Raw genomic sequence first — 23,263 nt, forward strand, 5'->3', positions numbered from 1 at the left:
ATACGTAGCACAGCATCTTTGCCGGAAAAATCCTCTAATCTGGAAACCAATGCAACATTTCAAGTCTGAACAGGAAATGAACAGAAAGTGATTCTTCATCTCCAGAAATCATAACAGGTAGAGATCATGCAGTTATGCTGATTAGAGCTGCTGATCCTTTCTCTCTGACAAATTGAACACGTGCTGAGAGTATACAAGGAAGGAAATAAAGAAAAATAAACTCCCTAGTGTAGTCTTTGGATGCCAAGTGTTTGGATGGATCCAATCCCATCTCTGTGCTGGGCTAGACTCTAGATATCTACTTTTTTTTTCTTTGTTTTAAAATTAAAAGGATGATTATTTTTGACAGTGTGGGCTCTTTTCTTTCTGGGCCCTTTCCACACATCACATTGTGCCAATGCTAAGCTTGTAACCTCTCTTGAAGACTTGACTACAGCTATTCATTTTAGGGTGGTGATTTGCCTCATAGGATTTTTCCTGCTTCTATGCTAGTTCTAATAATATGCTCACTAAGTTTTGAGTAAGGATTCCTAGGGCAAAATGACTCTTAAAAAATAGTAATTTCTTCCTGGTACTGACCTGGCTAAAGGAGAGGATAGGGGAAATCCCTGATAGTGTCCAGGAATTTCCACTACTTTCTTGTATGTGTTCTGGGAAATCCAAAACTTCTAACAGTAATTTAGACTAATTATGCCAGAATAGACAATTATGGTCCGTTGAATATTGAACACACAGGACAACATTACATGCTTCTTGTGACCCAGAAACAATCTAGATAAGAACTCAAGAATCTTGTGTGTGTGTGTGTGTGTGTGTGTGTGTGTGTGTGTGTGTAGATATATTTCTATTATCAATGTTTTTTATCAAGCCTCCTTTTTCTTATGGGAAATTCACATATTTGAGAACATAAATTAATCCGTTCAATTTCCAACTAAATTTATCACTTGCAAATGAACTATAATTTATGGACCAAGATATTCCCAAACAGAGTTGTTTAAATTAATTTATTATTCATTAACACCTAAGAACTTTAAAATTAGTATTCTTCTATAGTGGATAACTTATGTCTAAGATATTTAAAGTTTTATTTGGATTTGCATTCTGGGTTTTCTGGTGATGAACAACCTGTATGTTTGTTACCTGCAAACATAAATATGCAGACAGTATATACAATGTTTATTAAAAATATAATATGTATCAAGATGAAATATTCTATGGTGTGAATATGAGATTTGCATTTTATATACTTTCAAACAAATTATCTCATTGTGCTAAAAAGTTATGAATGAAAATAATGAGGATACAAATATTTAATGAAGTCTTTTTTAGAATATACCTCATTATGCAAATGCCTGGACATTAATTACTGAGATGTCATCTCTTAAGATGTTATAAGAAATCACACAGAGAATTTTCAAGATGGTATTAAAAAGTAATGTTGATAAATAGTATTCACATACTATGCTTTATGAAACACATATTGACAAAAATGTCCCAGGCCACCACTGTCTAGACTGCAGGAAACCTAGCTGATCAACAGACATATGGGACATCACAGAATCCCAACTCCCAAGTTTCCATAATTCTGTAGCCAGCCAAACTCTAGACATAATGAGTCACAGCCAATTGCAACCCTACCAACGCAACATCTGTTTAGACAGTGGTGGGCCTGGTCTCAAATTGGGCCAAAGCAACATCAAACAGCTCAAAGGAATGACTTGTCTTTTATGCAGTGGAATTTCTGCATTTAACACAACAAGAAATATTTGCCAGACAAAGACAAATCTAAAAATTTAGAAATAAACAACTTTTCATGACTCAGCTTGCTTTGAAGAAGTCATCTTTGGATTCCCAGATTCAATGTAGATAGCTACAGATCTGAAAATATGCATTTTTACCAATCAATTTGAGAAGTTTTAAATCTGATTTATTATGTTAGTTAAATTTTCATCTCTGTGACAAATATCTCACAAAAGCAAAAGAGTAAATAACTATTTTGCATCAAGGTATGAGAGTTTTCAGCACCTGATCAGCTGAATCCCTTGGTTTAGACCCCTGGTGAGGCTGGGCATTACTGTGGAAGCCTATGGTGAAGGTGAGTTATTCACCTCATAGAAGATAGGAATTAAAAACAGAGATGAGACAAAGAGATAAAACTTCGCAAACATATCCACAGTTAACCCGGTCTTCTAGATTAGTCACTAACTGGGGACTGAACCATTAACAGGGGAGACAATGGAAGACCCTGAAACCTCAAGCCACAGCTTATCATTTTACATTAACAAACACATTGTTCTCACTTCTTTCCTTTTCCCAGTTACACATATGTTGGACCCCTTCAGATCCTGTGACCTGTTTTTGTTTCTCTTTCTCAAACTTGTTTATTACTCTATCATAGATGATTTTACTGACTTAGAGTTATTTTCTTATACTTATTTAGCACCTTCTTGTTTCAGAAACCTCACACTCCTATTGTAGACTCCAGTTGTACAATCACAGATTAGTTCAGTGGTATTGATTCCATCTATTTCGCTTACATTTTCTTATGAAAGCAGTTTCCAGGATGAAGTAGAAAAACAAACAAACAAACAAACAAACAAAAACCAAGGTAGTATTTGCAAGAGAAACAAGGAGACAAATTTAAAAACCATTAACCATGAGGAAGTTACCACTTTCTGAAATTTTTATCATGTTCTTGCCTGTGAGAACTTTGGGACAATTTTGATTTGTTAGTAAAATATTATGGACATGCTATGGTGCTCTTGTTACTAGGTAACAGACTTCACTAACATAACTATTGTTACTTCTTGGAAGCTGTCCATAATATGAGCTCATGCTCAATTATCTAATTCCTGAAGAATCTTAATTAAAAATGAACTTTGGGGAGTGTTACATAGATATAGTTAATGTCATCATGAGTTGTTGAAATAAATTTATTGCTATCATAACATTAAGAAAAACTTCGGAAATGTAACCATCAGAAATGGACAAATAGTTACATAAAGGCTAACTGATGTTCATGGAATGAAATCTCACTTAGAAAATATTTTCTAAATGAGATTTCATTCCAAAAGGACTGAAGGAGCTGAAGAGGTTTGCAACCCCATAAGAAGAACAACAATATCAACCAATCCCAGAGCTCCCAGGGACTAAATCACCAGCCAACAAGTACACATGGAGGGACCCATGGCTCCAGCTGCATATGTAGCAGACAATAGCCTTATGTGGCATCAATGTGAGGAGAGGCCCTTTGTCTGGATGCCCCAGTATAGGAGAATGTTAGGGCGGTGAGGTGGGAGTAGATAGGTGGGGGAGCACCCTCATAGAAGAAGTGGGTGGGAATGAGATAAGCGGTTTGTAGAGAGGAAACCAGGAAAAGGGATAACATTTGAAATATAAGTAAATAAAATATTCAATAATAAAAGAAAAATTTTAAAGCTGTTGAGAAAGCATATTCTAGCTACTCCTTGGGAAAGTGTGAACGTTGATATTAGGTAGACATATATTTTGAGTTGTTTGAGGAATTCTAACTATTGAAATGCTTAATAAGATAAATAAAACCTCAGTGTAGTTTAATACAGAAACAATATTGACTACATGGTAGATGTGCTGGTAATATTCTAGAATAATGCATATTAATTCATACTAACATCCTTGGACTTTGGACTATGTAGAAATATGCAAATAAACAGTGTTTGCCCTATCTGATAATCTCACATTCCTCAGCCTGGAAGTGAGCCATCTCTCTTTGCTGCCTCATGGAGTATTTCAAAGTCCGTGGGCTAAAGTCTCTTTGCAATGTGCTGAACAAGTGGAGGAATATTTTAAATGTGAATCCAGTGTCTGATTAAAGAGTCTGCAAAATTCAGAGAATTTAGATGAACCAGTATTATAATGTGAATTTGTTCACTATTTCAAATAAAGACAATTCAAAATTTCATACTTTAAGCATGCATGCTCTGGCACAATCAAATGTCAATAAAACAGAAACTGAGGGGTGGAGAGATGACACAGCAGTTAGGAGCACTGGCTGTTTTTCCAGAGGGCTTGGACTCACAGTCGATCACCTACATGAAGGTTCACAAGTTGTTATAACTCCAGTTCCAGGCTATCATTTGACATCTTCTGGCCTCATTATGCCCAAGACATGCACATGGAGCACAAACATACATTCAGCCATAATAATCATGCACATGAACGACAACAAAAATAGCAAACAAACCAGCATACAGTAAAACAATTGAATAAAGCCCTTATACAGAGGAAAGGGCTTTTGATCAAGCAAGTTCCTGAATATTTTACATTGAAGATTTAGTTACCTTTACTTCAAGTTTCTTTATTTTCCCCCAAATGTCACAGATATTCTACTTTCTTTTCTGTTCTCTGACCTACATCACAATAAAGAATGCTCCTATTTTTTTTCCCATTAGTTTCAATGAAAATGTGGACTAATTCTCTAGAGCCAAGGATCTTGTATAGTACAATGCTAAAGTTTGTCCCAACTAGTACTCCAATTCTAAGAAATTCTGTCTGTGAATCAAGGGAAGATTTACCATGGTCTGATAAAATTTGTCCTTCTTCAATGAAAGCTATGTTGAGTGGGTCCAATCCAAATTCCTGGGTCTAAATAAAATAAGCCTTAAGTTGGAGCAACTAAATCTGTTATTTTCAAACAATGCTGATAACATTAAGAAATATATTCACTGTTCTTTTTTTTTCTATTAATAAAACTGTCCACCTATATCATATCACCTTAAAACAATTCTGGTTTAACTAGTTACTTAAGTGATGAGTGTCTACAAGGTTCATCCTGCCTTTCCAATACTGTGCTATGGATGTACACATGAGGTTAGGTATATGTACTAATAGACAGAAGATGTTTTACTGAAGGGATGTTTTCTGAAACACTGTGAGACTTTCAAGCTTCTATAATTGAAAAAATAAAATAGGTTCTCATTTCTGAGGACAATAATTGAGTGTAAGCATAAGATTTGGAATGTAGAAAGGAATTTTTCTGGTTTAACAAAGTGGAAGAAAATGATTCTTTTCTAGGGCCTATCACCTATGACACTGGTTAGGTTTACACTAACATACATGATTGCCCTCCTGTTGACTGAGCTTTAAATCTAATTAGACAGCTGTTTGTTCCCACCAACATATGAGAGCCATTTATTGCACATTTAAGAATATCTTGTGACTTAGAGTTTTCTATTCCTGCACAAAATATCATGACCAAGGAGCAAGTTGGAGAGAAAAGGGTTTATTCAGCTTACATTTCCACATTGCTGTTCATCAACAAAGGAAGCCAGGACAGGAACTCACAAAGGGCAGGAACCTGGAGGCAGGAGCTGATGCAGAGGCCATGGAGGGATGTTCTTTTCTGGTTTGCATGCACCTGGCTTGCTTAGCTTGCTTTCTTATAGAACCCAGGACTACCAGCCCAAGGATGGCACCACCTACAATGAGTCCTCCCATCCTTGATCACCAATTGAGAAAATGCCTTACAGCTGGATCTCATGGAGGCATTTCCTCAAGGGAAGCTTCATTCTCTGTGATAATTCCACCTTGTGTCAAGTAGACAGACAAAACCAGCCACTATATATTGATATGTTGGGCATTGTCATGGACTGTAGGTATTACAGCTGGGAAAAACCTTTTCCCTTTGATACCGTGCATAGTATTATTTTTGAAATCACATAAGCTATGCTGAAACAAAGGAGTTAGGTCTAGTTCAAATCATCCAGGTCCTGTATTCTAAGTGTGTGATGAAATAGGAGCTTACCCTGAACCTCTGAGAGGTAACAAATGGCTACAAAAATAGACTTTATAAAGTATGCCTTTATATAGCATAGCATCTCTCTATAGAAAATGAAGAACATAAGAGCAATGCAGAGAAGAACAGATTATAGGGAACTACTCCACAACAAATCCATGTTGAGCTCCAGCATCAATGGCTCAGAGAACATCACTGAAGAGACAGTGGAAAGAATACAAGAGGCATAAAAAGTCATGAAGTCTTCTACAAAATATTCTCACCTAGAAATGGCTGCACACAAGATACTGAAACAGTGGAAATATCCATTTATATTTTAGCATGAGAGGAGGGGAAATATGCTGGGTCTCTCCTCGGGGAAACAACTACAGTCAACTAATGAGGGGGCAACATGTGAGAGGCTTAAGGAAACATAGCTGGGAAGGAATTGGGGAAGGAAGGGAGGAGGGAAACTGATATATTTCTACTACATTTTAAAACATTATCATCTGGGAGCAAATGCAGAGACCCACACCCAAACATTAGGTGGAGATCTGGGAATACTGAAGAGTGGGAGGAAGGATTATGGCAATCAGCGGGGGCAAGGATACCATGAGAAGAAGATACACAAAACCAGCTAAGCAGAGCTCACAGAGGCTCACAGAAGCTGAAGTGCCAACCATGGAGTTTGCACTGAAGATTTTTGTGGGGACTCCTAACAGTAGGAGAGGCAGCATCTCTCATTCTTTTGCCAGGGACCCCTCTCCTCCTGATGGGTTGTTTTGACAAGCTTTGATATGAGGGTTTGTTCCTAGTCTTGCTGCATCTTGTTTTGTGGTGTTTCATTGGCATTCCTGGGAGGCCTGCTCTTTTCTAAAGGAAAGTGGAAGAAAAGCAGAAGTGAGAGAGAGGTGTAGCAGGGCCAGAGAGGAATGGAGGGGAGGAGAGGCTGCAGTCAAGATATAATCTATGAAGGAAAAACAAACAATAAGTAAGCAAGTAAATGTAAATAAATAAATAGATAAATAAATAAATAAATAAATATCATAATCCTCAATTTACAACATATAGGAAGAAGTTTGCTTGAAGTGCTTTTGGTTGCCTAATCAACTTTCATTAATTAAAGCTATGTATCCAGCATACTCTGGCAAAGCCTCATACTGGAGACAAGGCTGAGTTATCAGATAGAGGCATCAGCTGTGAAGGCATGCAGGATGGAGTCTCACAAGGAAGAAGGATTCCACTTCCAAGCAAGAGGGCTGGGATGTAAAGATACCATATTTCCATCAAAAATTTCACGATAAAAAGACAATCCTTTTATTAATATTTTCTCATATATCATATCCAGACCAACAATGAGTAAACGGAACTAAAAGTAATGAAGTTATTCGTAGTTAAAGTAAAATTAAGATTTTGTGTGCAAAATCTGCAACAAGTTCAAAGAATATTTCACAACAATGTTTTTGTTTCCTCAAGATCCATGTTGAAAAACATTCCTTACGTCCTCACAGAATTTTAAGCAAACTAGAACATTGTTTCTTGTTTGTGACTAGTTTACCCAAAGATCTGATAGGTTGCATCATCATCATCATCATCATCATCATCATCATCATTATTATTATTATTACACTTAAAACTGGCAAGAAAGAATTGATTTTCCTAAATAGACAATTCGATCAATCTAGAAGCTCATTAAATTTTATTAGACACAGTGTTTGAAAAATACACCCATGTGAGTCAAAAGTTCTAAAGAAAAAACATTTCCTGAATAATGTTAGGATTTTTAATATTATATTTAAGTTTTGTTAGATTACATTTAAAAAGATCATTAGACAAGTCAAGGTAGAATAACAAATGAATTCCAAATCTCGTATATTAGTCTACTAACCCTCTTTCTCCTCCCCCTCCCTCACTTCATTTCTTCATTTCTTTTTTTCCTGTTTTCTATTCTTCACAATGATCTGCTAGATTTATAAGGAGTTATGCTGTTATAAATGGAAAAAAACTTCTTTATATGTATTATAGAATACAAAAGAACATCATTTTCCTTTCATGTCAGAGAAGAGAGCAACTGAGAGTAGCTATTACACTATTTTCCTGTCGCTCTCACTTACAACTAATGTATTGGTTGTGACGATCATAACATGATGTAGTGCTGCTGGAAACTGCATGCAATTCAATATGTTGTTCACAGACTGCCCCACGATCTCTGCTTTAGGGTACTCTATATCTTTATGAAGGAACTGAATATAAACAACAGAATAAAAACAACAGTGGACTGTCACATTACAGCAGCAACTTAAGTTACACCAGCATCCATCAGAAGCTTGGAGTTCCAGCTTATATCTGGACACTGCCAGAGGGGAATTTCTCTTGATTGCTTAAAGGTGTTATGTCTTAGAGTTGAGGGGGTCCTAAAAAAATATAAGTGGAAGACACTTCTACCTCTGTGGAAGTAGAGAAGGAGAACTGGGGCAAGTCTATCTCCTTTTGATGTTAATCCAATCCTCCCCCATTCCTAGAACAATTTAAATTAGATCAAGCTGAGCCAGAAATACCACAATGGAATTTACAAACATTAATAAATGACATACTTAGTTTTTAACATTGAAACCTTCGATCTCAAACAACTATTACCAAAGGAAACAGGAAATAATAAATACATCTCTGTGGTTAGAAATGTAGTCTGATGCTCAAGCTTTGTTAAGACATTTAAAGAATGCAAGATGTGCTGATCACCATAGAGAGATATGAAGCAAGGGAAGAAGGAAGAATGTTATGGGTAGGGAGGTGAAATTGGGGGAGGCAGAGAGAGAGAGAGAGAGAGAGGGAGAGAGAGAGAGAGAGAGAGAGAGAGAGAGAGAGAGAGAGAGAGAGAGAGAGAGAGAGAGAGGCTCTGTGTGAAGGAAGGTCTTCTGCAACCCTAAAGCAGGACCAGTGGCAAAACAAGAGTCATCGTTCAGAACCATGACCTCTTTGAGCTCATAAAATAACATCTGGTGCCTCAGTTCTAAACTGAGAAAAGACCGATATTTTGGATCCACAAGGGTGCTTGCTGTCATAAGGTTTCTTTTAATTAGTTTTTATTAGGTATTTTCTTAATTTACATTTCCAGTGCTATCCCAAAAGTCCCCCATACACTCCCCCACCCACTCTCCTACCCACCCACTCCCACTTCTTGGCCCTGGCGTTCCCCTATACTGACAAAAGATCTCACATGATATGTACTCACTGATAAGTGGATATTAGCCCAGATACTTAGAATACCCAAGATATAAGATACAATTTGTGAAACTCATGAAACTCAAGAAGAACGAAGACCAAAGTGTGGACACTTTGCCCCTTCTTTATTGGGAGCAAGGCACCCATGGAAGGAGTTACAAAGTTTGGAGTTAAGTTTTTTTTTTTTTTTTTACCTGAAGATCCTATGATTTATTTTTTCTTTACAGCTGAATAGAATTCTATTGTATGTATGTACAATACTTCCATTATCTATTCATCAGTTGATGGACATGTAGGCTGCTTCTACTTCCTAGTTATTGTGACTAGAATGACTAGGAATAAGGTTGAGCCAGTATCTCTGTAGTAGGATGCTGACTCCTTTAGGTACACGCACAGGTGCAGTACAACTGGGTCATATGGTAGATCTATGTTTAGTTTTCTTTCTTTTTTTTTAATTAGGTATTTTCCTCATTTACATTTTCAATGCTAAGCACAAAGTTAGTAGTGGTGTTAATCAAAGGTCCATTGAATTCAACCAAATTTGGAATCCAGAATGATGAGATGCAAAAAAGAAAAAAAAAATCTATCTAAATACAGCCATTGAAACATTGTAGAGAGAGCCCTTCTCTGATATTTTTTTCTACTCAACAAGCTAAAATGTTTTTATTTCCTAAAGTGGCTATGACAGATGACAAAGGAATATTAGAAGACAAACCACTAGAAATTTGTGAAATGCACTCTCCTAGAATTAATTTTAACATGCATCTGGCTGACTCCCTAGCAAGTACAGACTGATACACTCTCAGTGAAAATCAGTAACTCAATTTACATTTTTCATTTAAACCAACTGCCTCTTTTACTCTTTCTTCTCACTCTGTATAGCCTTGAATTGGATTTTAGTGTTCGCATTTCTATTTCTTTATCTACTCTTTTTGTCTTCTATTAGTATTCTGAAGCTTTCATTCCTGACTAGTTCATAACAAAATGTGTATCTATTACAAGAGCAACAGAATAATAGAACCATTTCCAATCTAATGTGAGGTTCATTAGCCTCTTTCCATGACTAGACAGCTGCCTTTACATTGATAACATTCTGCAAGGTGGTTCTTCTAAGTTCTTTAAAATTCACTTACTTCCATACACCAAAGTATTGTTTTTGTTAATTATTGTAGGTATTAAAAATAAGCTACTTGTCTGGAGGCAAATATAACCTACAAAGCAGAAAGCAGATTTGTACTCATCTGAAAAGGCCTATGGTCAAATTATTAAGTCAACATTTTGCAGATTATAGAAACGTTCTACATCTTCATCGGACTCTTTTAGCATCTTTAAATGTCAACCATATCTTCCCTATATCACCTAACTTTGCATCTGTTCTTCATTTCATTAAATCCATTAGGCCTACTTTGTACCATACATATACTCTTGGGGATGTAGTCTTCCATATAATGTGGTCAGCATATCAGGGGTGATTCTCTCAGTATCTATCAATTACTAATAGCTCTTTAGGCACAAATCTGAATATTTTAATAATTTTTTCATTGAACTATTTACTCTCCTTGATCCATCCTTCCTTCCATCACATCCTCCTTTTAGTCTTGTCTAAGTGGCTATTCTCTGTCTTCACATTTCCAGAATAAATTTCCAGCTATCTTTCACTTTTGCTTCTCACCTGACATTTTAACACAATGACTCTCTCACCCAAATCCTCTTTACCTATGCATCTTACTAACTTGTCTTTGAGTTCTCTGTGATTAAAATACAGACAACCATTTTGTCTGTGTGATCTTCAGAACTCTGTTGGAATGCAGAATGCATTTTAACCATGGTCTCCTTAGGCCAGCAGTTCAATATTGCTTAGCAACTCTGCTGTAAGAGAATCCAGCTCTCCTTGCTATGATATTATTCGTCCAGGGCAAGAATAGTTGATGTTACAAGCTAGATTGTCCTTAAAATGCTATATCCCAACTACCCTCTACATTATATATCTAAATCTACAGTCAACTACTTTGCATTAAAAAACATTTTCTCTAATTCAAATAGAGGGGTTCCCAGCTTTTGTCCATTGTTTGGGTGTAAGTATCTGTGTTTGTCTCAGTCACCTGCTTGTTGAGCCTCTTGAAGGACAGCTAGGCTAGTGTCCTGTAAGTAAGCACACTGTAGCAACAGTAAAAGTGTCAGAAAGTGGGGCTTCCCCTTGAAATGGATCCTGGAGGATAATGGCTAGACTGTTTAAAAATATTAAGGATAATTTAAAAAGATTTCTCTGTCCTAATTATAATGAAGGGCAATTCTACCCATTAGTTCTCTTGAGAAATCTAATCTTAGCTTCTTCTTTCTCCATCTGTCACTGTGTCTATAGACTCCAAATGGAGGTTTGTGATCCCTCTTCATCTTTCACGATTTTAAGTTTGAATTATATAAATTAAATTTCCTCTGAATTCAGAGACTCTACCTATCTTCAGCATGTAAAAGGTTTGTACAGCAGAAGAATTCATCCTTTTGTGTAACAGGACCAAGACATGTAGTAACTATCTACCTGACCATTTCTAGGACATAATGATCAAATAGAAGAGGACGTGAGATTCCCAGATCTCTGCCACTTCTCTGCATGAAAACTCAGGTATTGTCATTCTTTCCTTGCTGCCTAAGAAAAAGTCCTAGCCTAGGTTATCTCTTTCTGCATCACACATGTTAAGTTGATGAAGTAATGTTTTGTTTTGTTTTTTTTTTCTGTAACCCCCAGATGGACAACTTAATGTCTTTTGGAATTTACTTTAAATTTTTTAAAAAAGGATACATTCACAAGAGAGGGATTTGGTTGTCCTTTTCTTGTATCAGAGTGAATATAACTATGCTTACAGAAATTTCTGTCATAGATGAAGAATGTAAGATGAGGTGAAGGCACAATAGAACAGAAATCAATCATACTTGATCTTTTCCCAAGAAGAGTTAAATGTTTTACATAAAAAGTATCTGCAGAGCAAATTTCTACCATTTTACATTTCCAATGTAGAAACACAGCTATATAGACAGATGAAGCAACTTGCATGTGCCAAGACAACGTAGCTATAAATCCAGACAAGTTTAGAAACTGAAACAGCAAACTCTAGTTTATTTTTATTGGTCCTATCACTTGCCAACAGTGTTTGTCCCAAAGAGAACACAGTGTATAGAGTACTATAAAAAGTAACATCCCGGTACTATGTGATTGACATCCAAAAAAAAAAAGAGAGACTTACCACAATTCTACACTCTGATGTATTCATAACAGATTTAATACAACCACTAACAGAGCCAAGCCAAAAATCTTAGGCCTGAAGGTCAGGCCTGACTGATGGCAGGCCAAGCAATAGGCAAAGGAATGTTGAGCCTCAGAGTTTAGGGAATTTGCACTTAGAGAGACCAAGGAGGAAGGACAGAGTATGGTCAAGGTTTACAGGTTGGAACACAGATCACAGAGGTCAAACAGTCCGGTGAGAAACAGGAAAAATTCCATCCAAGGAAAGACTCAAGAGAAGTGGGGTTCGTGTCTGTCTGCCAAGATAATGAAGGTGGGCGTTAATTTACAAGGACCATGAAAAGCAGAGGTTTCTGGGTCTGGGAAGAACTTGTGGGTTTAAAGAGATGCTTTACTTGGGGAGTTTAATTAGTGTTAAACAAATATTTCCTTGCAAGGAGAATCTTTTCTGGCTAGAAAAACTGTCTAACAGCATTTCTCCAGAAATGTAGAGAAAAGTCATAAGAATGTAGTCTCTCTCTCCTGGAGATGTTGGGTGTACCATTATGCAACTAGCAGCAATGGATATAATTCCGGTTTTTTTAAAGTTATGAGATCTTAATGTAGCTGTTATTTATATATAAAAAACAGGTAAACAATGTGTTTAAAATAGAATTTAAAAAAATGTTATGCACTAAGCCTACCTAAAAGTTTTTTTTTGTTTTTTTGTTTTTTGTTTTTTGTTTTGGAAAGCAGAACACATTAATTTGTTAACAGAGTTTATACTTCATGCATAGAAAAGGACTTTAATAATTCACTGATATTTTACAATCTCATATAATGTCACCCTTGGAGAGTCAGTTTTGGTTTTAAGGTAGATATTCTACAGACTGATGCATCAATCTATGTATCTGCCTTCAGGATGGGATATTTAGAACATTTGTTTAAACTCACAGCTAGAGAGGTTTTTGCTTCCTGAAGAATGATGTACAGTATCACAGTAACAGGGGCGTTGTCACTTTGTCAATGAATAATGAGTCTCCAAGGTCAATTCTCCATATAGACATTCAGATTTCTTAACAGCTGGAGTTGTTTATGTATTTTCTGGAAAGATTGTCAATTTCATAGCAAGACTTGGTTGAATATGACCAAGATAATATCCATGTGTACAATTCTGTGGAAAACCAGACATAGCAAAGAAGCCCCAATATTCTGAGTTGTTGAACCCCAAACATAAGAGTCTGATAGTCTGATAAGGAGAAGGAAGGACTTAATTAAGACAACCACTTTCTACTCAGAAATCACCGAGAAGCACAAGAATCCATTTCTACTGAAATCCTCAGCATCACCCTAGGAAACAAGTGAATTTAATTTGTGTAAATACAGTTGTATAACAATCCAGAATGGAATAAGAGGAAAGTAAAAGATGTTCTTACATAAAAGAGAACCTTGACGATTTAATATCAAATACTCTGCACCTGACTTCTGACGTGAGTGTAACCACAGAATGAACTGTTTGTCTTCTTGTATGATTCTGACTGGTTTCTGTGGATTTTCAACCTGCCTAACAAAAACTCATCTTGTCACTGTGGGGGTATATAATCCTTGTAATGGCTCTCTTTCCCATCCTTCCCTCCAGTGTAAGTGCCATGAGGCTAATTTTAACAAGATTTTCCAATTTCTCAACTTTTAAGACTGAGTACAAACCAGTACATTCTGACAAGGAGCAATAGCAGAGGTGTATGTGTGGCTTCCTGCTCATGACTGTGACTAACTGGACCCTCTTGTCCCTCTTTATGACATGATCTCCCTAGTAAATGAGTGAACACTTCATCAAGAGAAATCATTGACAGGAGGCAGAGAATAATTAGCCATCCATTTCCAAGTAGCCTTATTCTCTTTTATTTCAGTATTTGTAAACTGTTTTTTTTATTTATTCCTTCAGTATGGCTTACGATTTATTAACTAATGTGAGCATTAGATGCAGTTGTATTTGTTCATGAAGCAATGATTCATCATTTTTAACAAGGTATATAACAAGTTGTATGAATTTATTCCTAATTCATTGGGTTTTTGTTTTATTTCATTTTTTGACTTTAATCTTCTAGAAAAAAACACCAGCACTATTGTGAGGTCTCAGCACTGATTTCTGCAGCTCCCGACAAAGCTGAGACAATGTTTCTTTAGGATATTTTCCAAGAGTGGAATTCTGTGCACTTGGGTCTTCTCCTTCACAGTTTCCTGAATGATGCCAAATTCCCTTTGAAAATGACATCAGTGAATGGTCTAGCTGTTTGAGCTCTCACTATACTTTATCCTGGCCAAAATTTTGTGTTTAGGAACTTGTTACATGTTTTGCCAATCTGGTAAGTGTTAAGTGGTATCCCTTTGTGGCATTAATTGGACTTTCCCTCATTACGAAAGACATCCAAATGATTTATGTTATGAATGATTCACAGAAATGATCATTCTGAATATTACTAATAATTACATTAAGATACAGAAATGTGGGAACTTAAAGTCCTGAATAACATTCATTTTATAGACTATGATTGTGGGTGCATCGTGAACTGTTCTTTCAAGGCCTTTAGGGTGCGATATTAACTGACACAGAAAGTTAGTCTTTAGGCTTATATCCTCATTCTTTCAAAATAAACCTTTGTTTGATGTTCATTGTTATCCTTTAATAAATTGATAAGTGTGCTAAATTGGTGTGTGTTTAAATCATATCTATACCCAATGTTTGTCCTAACCCCTCTAAGACATCCCTCTCACAACTCCATATTCCCTTCTTCTTAAACACTTCTCTCTGTTTTAAATGACTCACTGAGTTTAGCTCGCATTACTAACACAAAGATGAGTGTAGGGTCATCTACTAGAGTGTGGACAACTTACTATGTGCCATACCCCTGAACAACCCTAAACATTCTGCTGTAAGTACCCCCCCAAAAAATTCCAGTTTTATTTTATCAGATTTTATCACCCTGTCTTGGATTGGGCAGCGGATCTAAAGTGGATGTGAAGACTTTTAAAATACTTGCCAAGAAGCAATAAAATGATAGAGCTTGGATTTCTACTTCCAGCATTGTTACTGCTTTGTGATATTGAAAGATGAAATTCAAAATGAAATAGACATTTGGGTAACCATATATCAAATATTAGTTTTGTCTTAGAAGTTATAGGTTAAACCAATCTGCTAGTAAAAATTTAAAACATGCTGGCAAAGTATGGCAAAAACTCACCTCTTTTATACTGTAATGGGAATATAAATAGTAGGGAAACTATGAAGACAGCTTGAAGGATTCATTGAAGAAATTACAATAATATGAGTATACTATATACTATCTTAGAAATAATTAAAATTTTTTCAGCTATGATTATTTATTATCTATCACAGATCTGTGAAAATCAAAAGGAAACTGGTTTTATAACCATCTACATTTTTATATATGCTGTGGATGGCACTGAAAAGTGTTAGCATTATTTAAAGTGCTATTAGATATGTTAGTGAGTTTATTAACTTTATAGTGCATAACATATACTTGGAAATGAAAATTTTTTATATAATTTTGAACTGTATATCATAAAATAAATAGAAGTTCCCAAAAGTAGTTACACATAAAGTTATGGTTTTAACATTAGTTAGCTGACCACATAATTGGCTTTACTATTTCAAGCTTTCGGCTAAGACTATACCTCATGCATTGCATGAATATTTTCCTTAAAGAATCTAATACTTCAAAATAGAATTTTATATTCAGGATACATGCCAGCCCTCAAGCCACAACTATGCTCACATTGAAAAACAATGCTGTACACCTCATTCCAGCAAAAATGTTCACATATTCATGAGGAGATCTGATTGGATTCTAGCAGTCAGACCACACAGTACCATGACGCTGGCATAATTTATTACTATGAACTTGGCAAAGGCACCATAGGTGGTTATACATGGGAAGAGCCACATTCCTCCTTTCCTTTCTCTTTTATTGTCTCACATCTTTTGGCATTTATAGCTGAACTTATGGCATTTATATACATTTTTAACACTCTATGCTCAAGCAGAGGCTAACAGCAGCATTGATCATGAATGAGGCTGGATAGAAACACAGGCTTCTCCCTAGAGCAATGGAAGTTTTGGATAAGGTGTTTGAGTTTCGTTTTCAGTATGTCTTTTGTAACAATCTTTCTTGCACAGATTCACTTGAATCATAAAAACCATCATTTCTAGTAATAGTGATTATTCAAATGATAGCTAAATCTTATGCATTGATTCCAATTACTTCATATCAATATCAATTACTTATCTAGCCATAAAAAAGCAGTGAAATACAACCATGCATTATTATATACAGTGACCTTCCTTATTTTTCACTTGACTGATACATTATGCTTCTTTTCTTGTGCTTATATCAGTTAAAATTAAGTTCATAGATTTTAGATTTTAACATTTTGATAAAGGACCGTATGTAATATATAGGTAAAATATACAGAGGAATATTAAACTTCATTCTTTAAGGAGACCTTCTGTCAATCAAGTTAGCTTATCATATTAGAATAAGTTTAAGCTGTTTTACTCTGTTTATTAACTGGATTACTCACATCCACTCTGAATCTACATTATTTTGCCTTTGGTTCTTTTCCTTCTGTGACTGACTTGTTACCTTAGGACAACCACAGATGAGACCTTCAGGGGATGGAGCCCACTTCCCTGGCTTTGGGGAATCTTCCTCTGACTATGGGCACCAATCCAGTCAAGACTCTTAAACACTTACTCATTTCTCAGTGATGAGCTCCAAGGATCAAAACATTAAATAGCTGTACCCATCTACATGCCTGTGGACCACAACAGTGATCATCATGGAAAGATAGTCCCAAGGAAGGAATCCATGCATTTCACTGCAAACCTAGACAGCATTCTGTGCTGGAGAGGTGGTAAACTCCAGAGGCAAACATACTACTGATATTTTACTATAACAATGCATGTTCTACCTGTTTCACATTTACCCTTTACACCTCCATGTAAGTGTAGAACTCACCTCTCAACAAAGAAACATCTTTTTGTAACACATACTGACGATTAGGGAGATCTAAAATTCATCAAAATGCTTGAAACACAAGTGGATGTGTGATGTACAACTCTGACAAACACATCTACAATACAACTACTACTTCTAAACAGGCACTTGCTACAGTGTGTGAAATTTAATCATGAGGACTGTTCAACTTCTTTCCTCAACATTTATAATATGTGCCTACTTTTAATTTAAGGTGCAAGAATAGTCTCAGAAGACAGGGCAGACAATTGTAAGAACCACGGGACTGCAATGGAGATAATACATTCTAGACAGGACAGGGAAACTGAGTCCATTTTCCCTCAACAATATGGTTCTCAAACAAGAGATGCCCAATGGCAAGTTGTTCTGCTGACTTGGAGAGAGTAAACTTTTGTGAGGACCCATCCCTAGACAAAGAGCTACAGAACATAAATGGCTGCAGACAACTGAGGGAATATCAGGTTTCTTCAGGAACAAGTCCCTGATAGATCAGCCCTACATAAAAACAACTGTAAATATCCTGTAAATAATATATACTAATAACCAAACACCTACTGTAATAATTAAAGAAGAGGTCATGAATTTGAGAGGAAGTAGGGATCATGGGAAGAGTTGAAATGAGAAAAAGAAAGACGATGGAAAAATATAAATATACTATTCATTTATAAAATATTTGAATGTTTTAAAATTAAAGAATACTAAGAGGAAGTGGATATATTTTCTTTGTTGTTTTATTGCTATTCACAATGAGTAAAAATTAAACTTCTCATAAAAACTAATATGATAAGTACTGCTATCATGAATGATTTCATTTATCTTAAGGTCTACTGGACTCTTAAATGTCTAAAGAGAAGCACAGTTGGTTTTTCACTGTGGCTTAAAGCTGAGTTTGATTACCTCAGAACAGTTTGTTGGAAATTGTACAGAGAAGCTAGTGTAAAGTCAGTTCCTGCTCTTCATAGGAGAGTCAGTATTAGAATGACACATGTGGCCTCAGGATGTCTCCTTGAACAAAAGTGCCAACTCCAGTCACTTGATACATCCTGTTGCCAGTCACAGCATGCCACTCTGCCTGGTTTATGGTTTCCTTTTTACTTACCAGCAGATTACCTCAAATAAAAACCACTGTCATGGATGACTACCCTTGGAGCCTTATTTAAGGAAACTCACATTACGTGATAAACATTAGGAAAATTACACAAAAAGTCAGTATTCTCAAAGATTGCCCTGGTTTGCATTTTCATGTAAAAAGTAATATTAGCACACATCATCATGATCAGTACATTCAAGAGAGGGTTGGACAAGAAGCTACACACATGTCCACCAACATCTTAGTGATGTGCTCATGGTTGGTAAAGGGAAAAACCAATGGGTGCTACCTTCAAAACATATCCTGGGTTTTATTTGATTCTAATAACTCCTAATACAAATAAAACTGTATTTAAGAGAACCAGGTTACACTATCAAAACACACCATTTTAAATGACTTCAGAACAAACATTCTTATAACTAGTGCCTCAGAATTTCTATTGCTATGATAAACACCATGTCCAAAAGACCTTAGGGAAGAGAGTGCTTATTTTGTGCCACAATTTTCAGATCATACTCTATCACCTAGAGAATGAAAGGCAGGACCAGATACAGGAACTGATACAGAGGTCACAGAAGAAGGATGCTCATTGGCATGCTCTTCATGTCTTGCTTAGTCTGCTGTATTATACAAGCCAGGATCATCTGCCCGGGTATGGCACCGTGCACAATGAGCTAGACTCTTCCAGGTCAATCATTAATCAGGAAAATGTTCCACACACTTACCTCCATGCCAGTGTTAGGGAGGCATTTTCTTAATGAAACTTTTCTCCTCTCAGATGACTTTAGCATGTGTCAAACTGACAAAAATCTAGTCAGCACAATTAGACTTAAGCTTTCAAAAATATTCTAACCAGGCTGTCTGCTAACATTATATAATAAAAGAATCAAATGATTGAAGGTGTTTAAGGTAGCATTTGAAAATTGATGAAGACATAAAGTTTATTTCCACTGAAAAAAAAGTTGTAATTTTGACAGAGATACCCCATTTAGTATTAATCATCCCAAGGTCTCTTACTCTCTACATATAGTCTAGCTATAGGTCCCTTTGTCCCCATGTATTGAAGGAGAAAGCTTCTCTGATGATACCGGAGCAAGACATTGATCTTGCTACACTAAGCATGACACAATGTCACTATGGGCCCTTAGTATAACAATACTATATTTTAAAAGATCTGTGACAGTGATCCCAGGGTCTAGACTACCAACCAAAGAGTGTACAGTGAGGGATCCATGGCTCCAGAGACATATGTAGCAGAGAATGGCCTTGTCTGATGTCAATGGAAGTGGAGGCTCTTTGTCCTATGGAATGTTGATGCCCCAAAGTAGGGGGATGCTGGAGGAGTGGGGCAGGGGAGGGTGGGTAAGGGAATACCCTCACAGAGGCAAAGGGGAGAGAGGAGAGGAAGGTTGTGAGATGGGGGGCTTGTGGAGGGGTAACTGGGAAGTGGGATATCATTTGAGATGTAAACAAATGAAATGATTAAAAACCAAAAAATAAAAAAAGAATAAACTAAAATCAACAGAAATATTTGAAAATGTTCTGCACGTAATAAATACTTGATGTTTAGAAATTAAAAAAAATAAATTTAAGAAAATGATCTATGATATACTGAGTCTCAGGTTCTTGGCCACCTAAGTAGGGTTGGAGCTGGATTACATTTCAGAGAAAAGACTTTAAATCCATCAGATACTGACTGTTTATTCCCACCAGCTTTGTACTATTGCACTACAGCGAGAGGGGATAGAGGACACCAGAAAAACGTGACCTGCTAAACACTGTAGGTCCACCACACATGTGAACTCACAGAGAATGTGGCAGCATGCAAAGGGACTGTATGGGTCTGGACCAGATGTGGCCCCAGTGAGAAGAGAAGTGGACAAAAGTCCCCATTCACTAAGCCAGAAGCTATTCCCTACTGATAAGTGATCACAAATGGAAAATTAGTTTCTCTGACAAAATGTCAACAGGTTTATAAACCACTCTTAAGGGCAGACCTATGTTCAGCAATATTTGGCATTAAACACAAAATGACTAACAAGATATTGCTGAAAGGACCCAGATATAGCTGTCTCTTGTGAGACTATGCCAGGGCCTAGCAAACACAGAAGTGGATGCTCACAGTCAGCTATTGAATGGACCACAGGGCCCCCAATGGAGGAACTAGAGAAAGCACCCAAGGAACTAAAGGGAACTGCAACCCTATAGGTGGAACAACAATATGAACTAAGCAGTACCCCGGAGCTCTTGTCTCTAGCTGCATATGTATCAAAAGATGGCCTAGTCGGCCATCACTGCAAAGAGAGGCCCATTGGACACACAAACTTTATATGCCCCAGTACAGGGGAATGCCAGGGCCAAAAAGGGAGAGTGGGTGGGTAGGGGAGTAGGGGCGGGGGTATGGGGGACTTTTGGTATAGCATTGGAAATGTAAATGAGCTAAATACCTAATAAAAAATGGAAAAAAATGAACTCAATGGCATTGTTGAAGGAGTATCTGACATTCAGTGGAGTAACAAAGACAAAGCACTATTTCTAGTGACCCATTCAAAGCTATGAACTCACAGTTTAGCTGGCTATGTAGTATTTGCCATAGTTCAGTCTGATAATCTGAAAGCATATCTTTCTCCAATCACATGTGCCTGATAATGATTTACTGTTAACAATGGCTTAAAGATGTACTACAATTCCTTTTTTATTGTTTAGATTAGAATATAATTACAACATTTGTCCCTCAAATCTTCCCATAGACTCCCATATGCACTCCTTCTAATCCAGGCCTTCTTTAGTCAATAATTATCATTGCATGCATAGAGAAGAAGGGAAGGAATCAAACAGAGAAGGAGGGAGGAGGGTAAAGTTAACAAAAATAAGGTTTGCAAATGTCATAAGGAATCATACTATTAACTATTTACCCAAGAGAAAAAACATAGTATATGTAATTCTCTGTATGCATACATTATACATATAAATACACACAGATGCGTTACATATGATATACATATGCACATAAAGGTACATATTACGTATCTACACACATCTACACATTTATACACCTACACATCTACACACACACACACACACACACATGGGTTTTAATAAACATTTTTTCATCTGGGTTGAGGGAGGTTGGCTCCCACCAAGAACAAAGTCCATCTAAATAAATCCAATATCAAACATGAAAAACTCTTAAAACTCTTTTAGTTGTTAGGCAGGACTATTGAAACTACCCAAAATACACAGGCTATTGCTGCTGGCCTGGGTTACACTCAAACCTGGAAGATAAATCCTTGTTGCTGCTTTCACTATGCACTTCATGTACAGGACCCAGGGTCCCCTGAGCTCAGGCTAATCTGACCCTCCCCCCTCCCTGGCCTCTGATCTTTGGCTAATCTAATGCCTCTTCCCTGAGATTTAGTTCTCATGGCACCAGGAGACATCATAGAAGCTTCCAAAGAGGAGGAAACCATACGTCCTACTCAAGTGTAAAGTCTTTGTGCTACATACACTCCAACTTCTAGAACAATACTGAGAGTTGATTTGGATTGATTAAGATCTTCCTTTGGAAATATATATTTAAATAACTTTTATGGATGGTGCAGCTTCAACGACTTCACCTGGATGTTCTCTTTAGGGATGGAGATTGAAAATGTCTGAGTTTAGGCTAGTTCTCTGTCTATTTTCTTCTCTGTACACATTCCCAGTCTTCTCTCCATTACTTCAGAGAAAGTGTAGCTTTCTGTTCTTTTGTTTCAACCATGTTGAAGAACTTTGCCTGTAATTGTATGGAAATTTGAGAATAAAGTTGGAGCATGGGCTGTGGTTATAGGAACTCTAAAAGGGAGTTTATCTACTGATGATGTTTTGTCTAGGAAGTTATTCTAGAGGAAGAGCAACACTTCACATGGGTAAGCTAGCTTGTCTAGCTGTATGCAAATGACTATTCTGAAGTCCTTCAAAAGTCTTGACATGCAGCACAACCACGTACTTTTCTAGCTTCAAAATATCTCTCTTCTAAGTACAAACCACGAATCATAACACTATATACTAGGTACATTACTCAGCTCACTCTCAGGCCACACAGATGTTTTATTCTACTTGCTAATACTCCATTGTTTTCTTGCTTTGGGTCAGTTATAGCCTTGGTAGCCCTTGCCTCTGCTAATGTTCCTTGCCAAAATCCATCAGTGTGATTTGCTTGTCCTTCAAACGAACCCGGAGCAGAGTCCCACAGCTGTCTTCCTTGCTGTGAAATCCTCACAGTCTATGGAAACAGCATTCACACTGGTGAGAATTTGTATGGAAAAATCTAACAGTGCATTCTGCTTTATCCCGTGTCCCAAGCCTCTTGTTTTCTTCTTCCTTCTGTAGTTACTTAGAAACAACAAAACAGTCCACAAAACAAGCACAAAAACAGAGAATGCCAAAAAGAAATCTCTGGGTCATTACAAATCAAAGAAAATATGTATATTTTCAAGACCCAGTTTCACTTACAGCCCAGGACTGCCTGACAGTGACACCGTCTAGTGACAGAACCATTCTGACAAATTTCTACAAGCTGACTCTTCTTCCTTTGTTCCTTTATTCCTTTCTTCCTTCTTTCATGCTGACTTCAGTGGAGGCACCAGGGACTCATTTGTAGTGTCACATACCACCAAAAATGAGCAAAACATATTTATGAACCCTTGTAAATAAAACAGTCTCTTATTGAGGAAACATGTTTTGTATTTGTGTTTAAAGAATTTCCTGATCATTATCAAATCTCAGAATTCTGTCACTTCACTATGAACATGTCCTATGAAGGCTCCACCTAGATACAGCAAGCTGTGTAGGAAAGTAGGCATCACTGTGAGCAAGAGGGGGCACCAGGGAAAACAGAGGCATTAGGGAAAATGATACAAATCTTCTGCTTCAAATTGAAA

Source organism: Mus musculus, chromosome 16 (genome assembly GCF_000001635.26).
Source record: "Mus musculus strain C57BL/6J chromosome 16, GRCm38.p6 C57BL/6J".
NCBI classification, from domain to species: domain Eukaryota; kingdom Metazoa; phylum Chordata; class Mammalia; order Rodentia; family Muridae; genus Mus; species Mus musculus.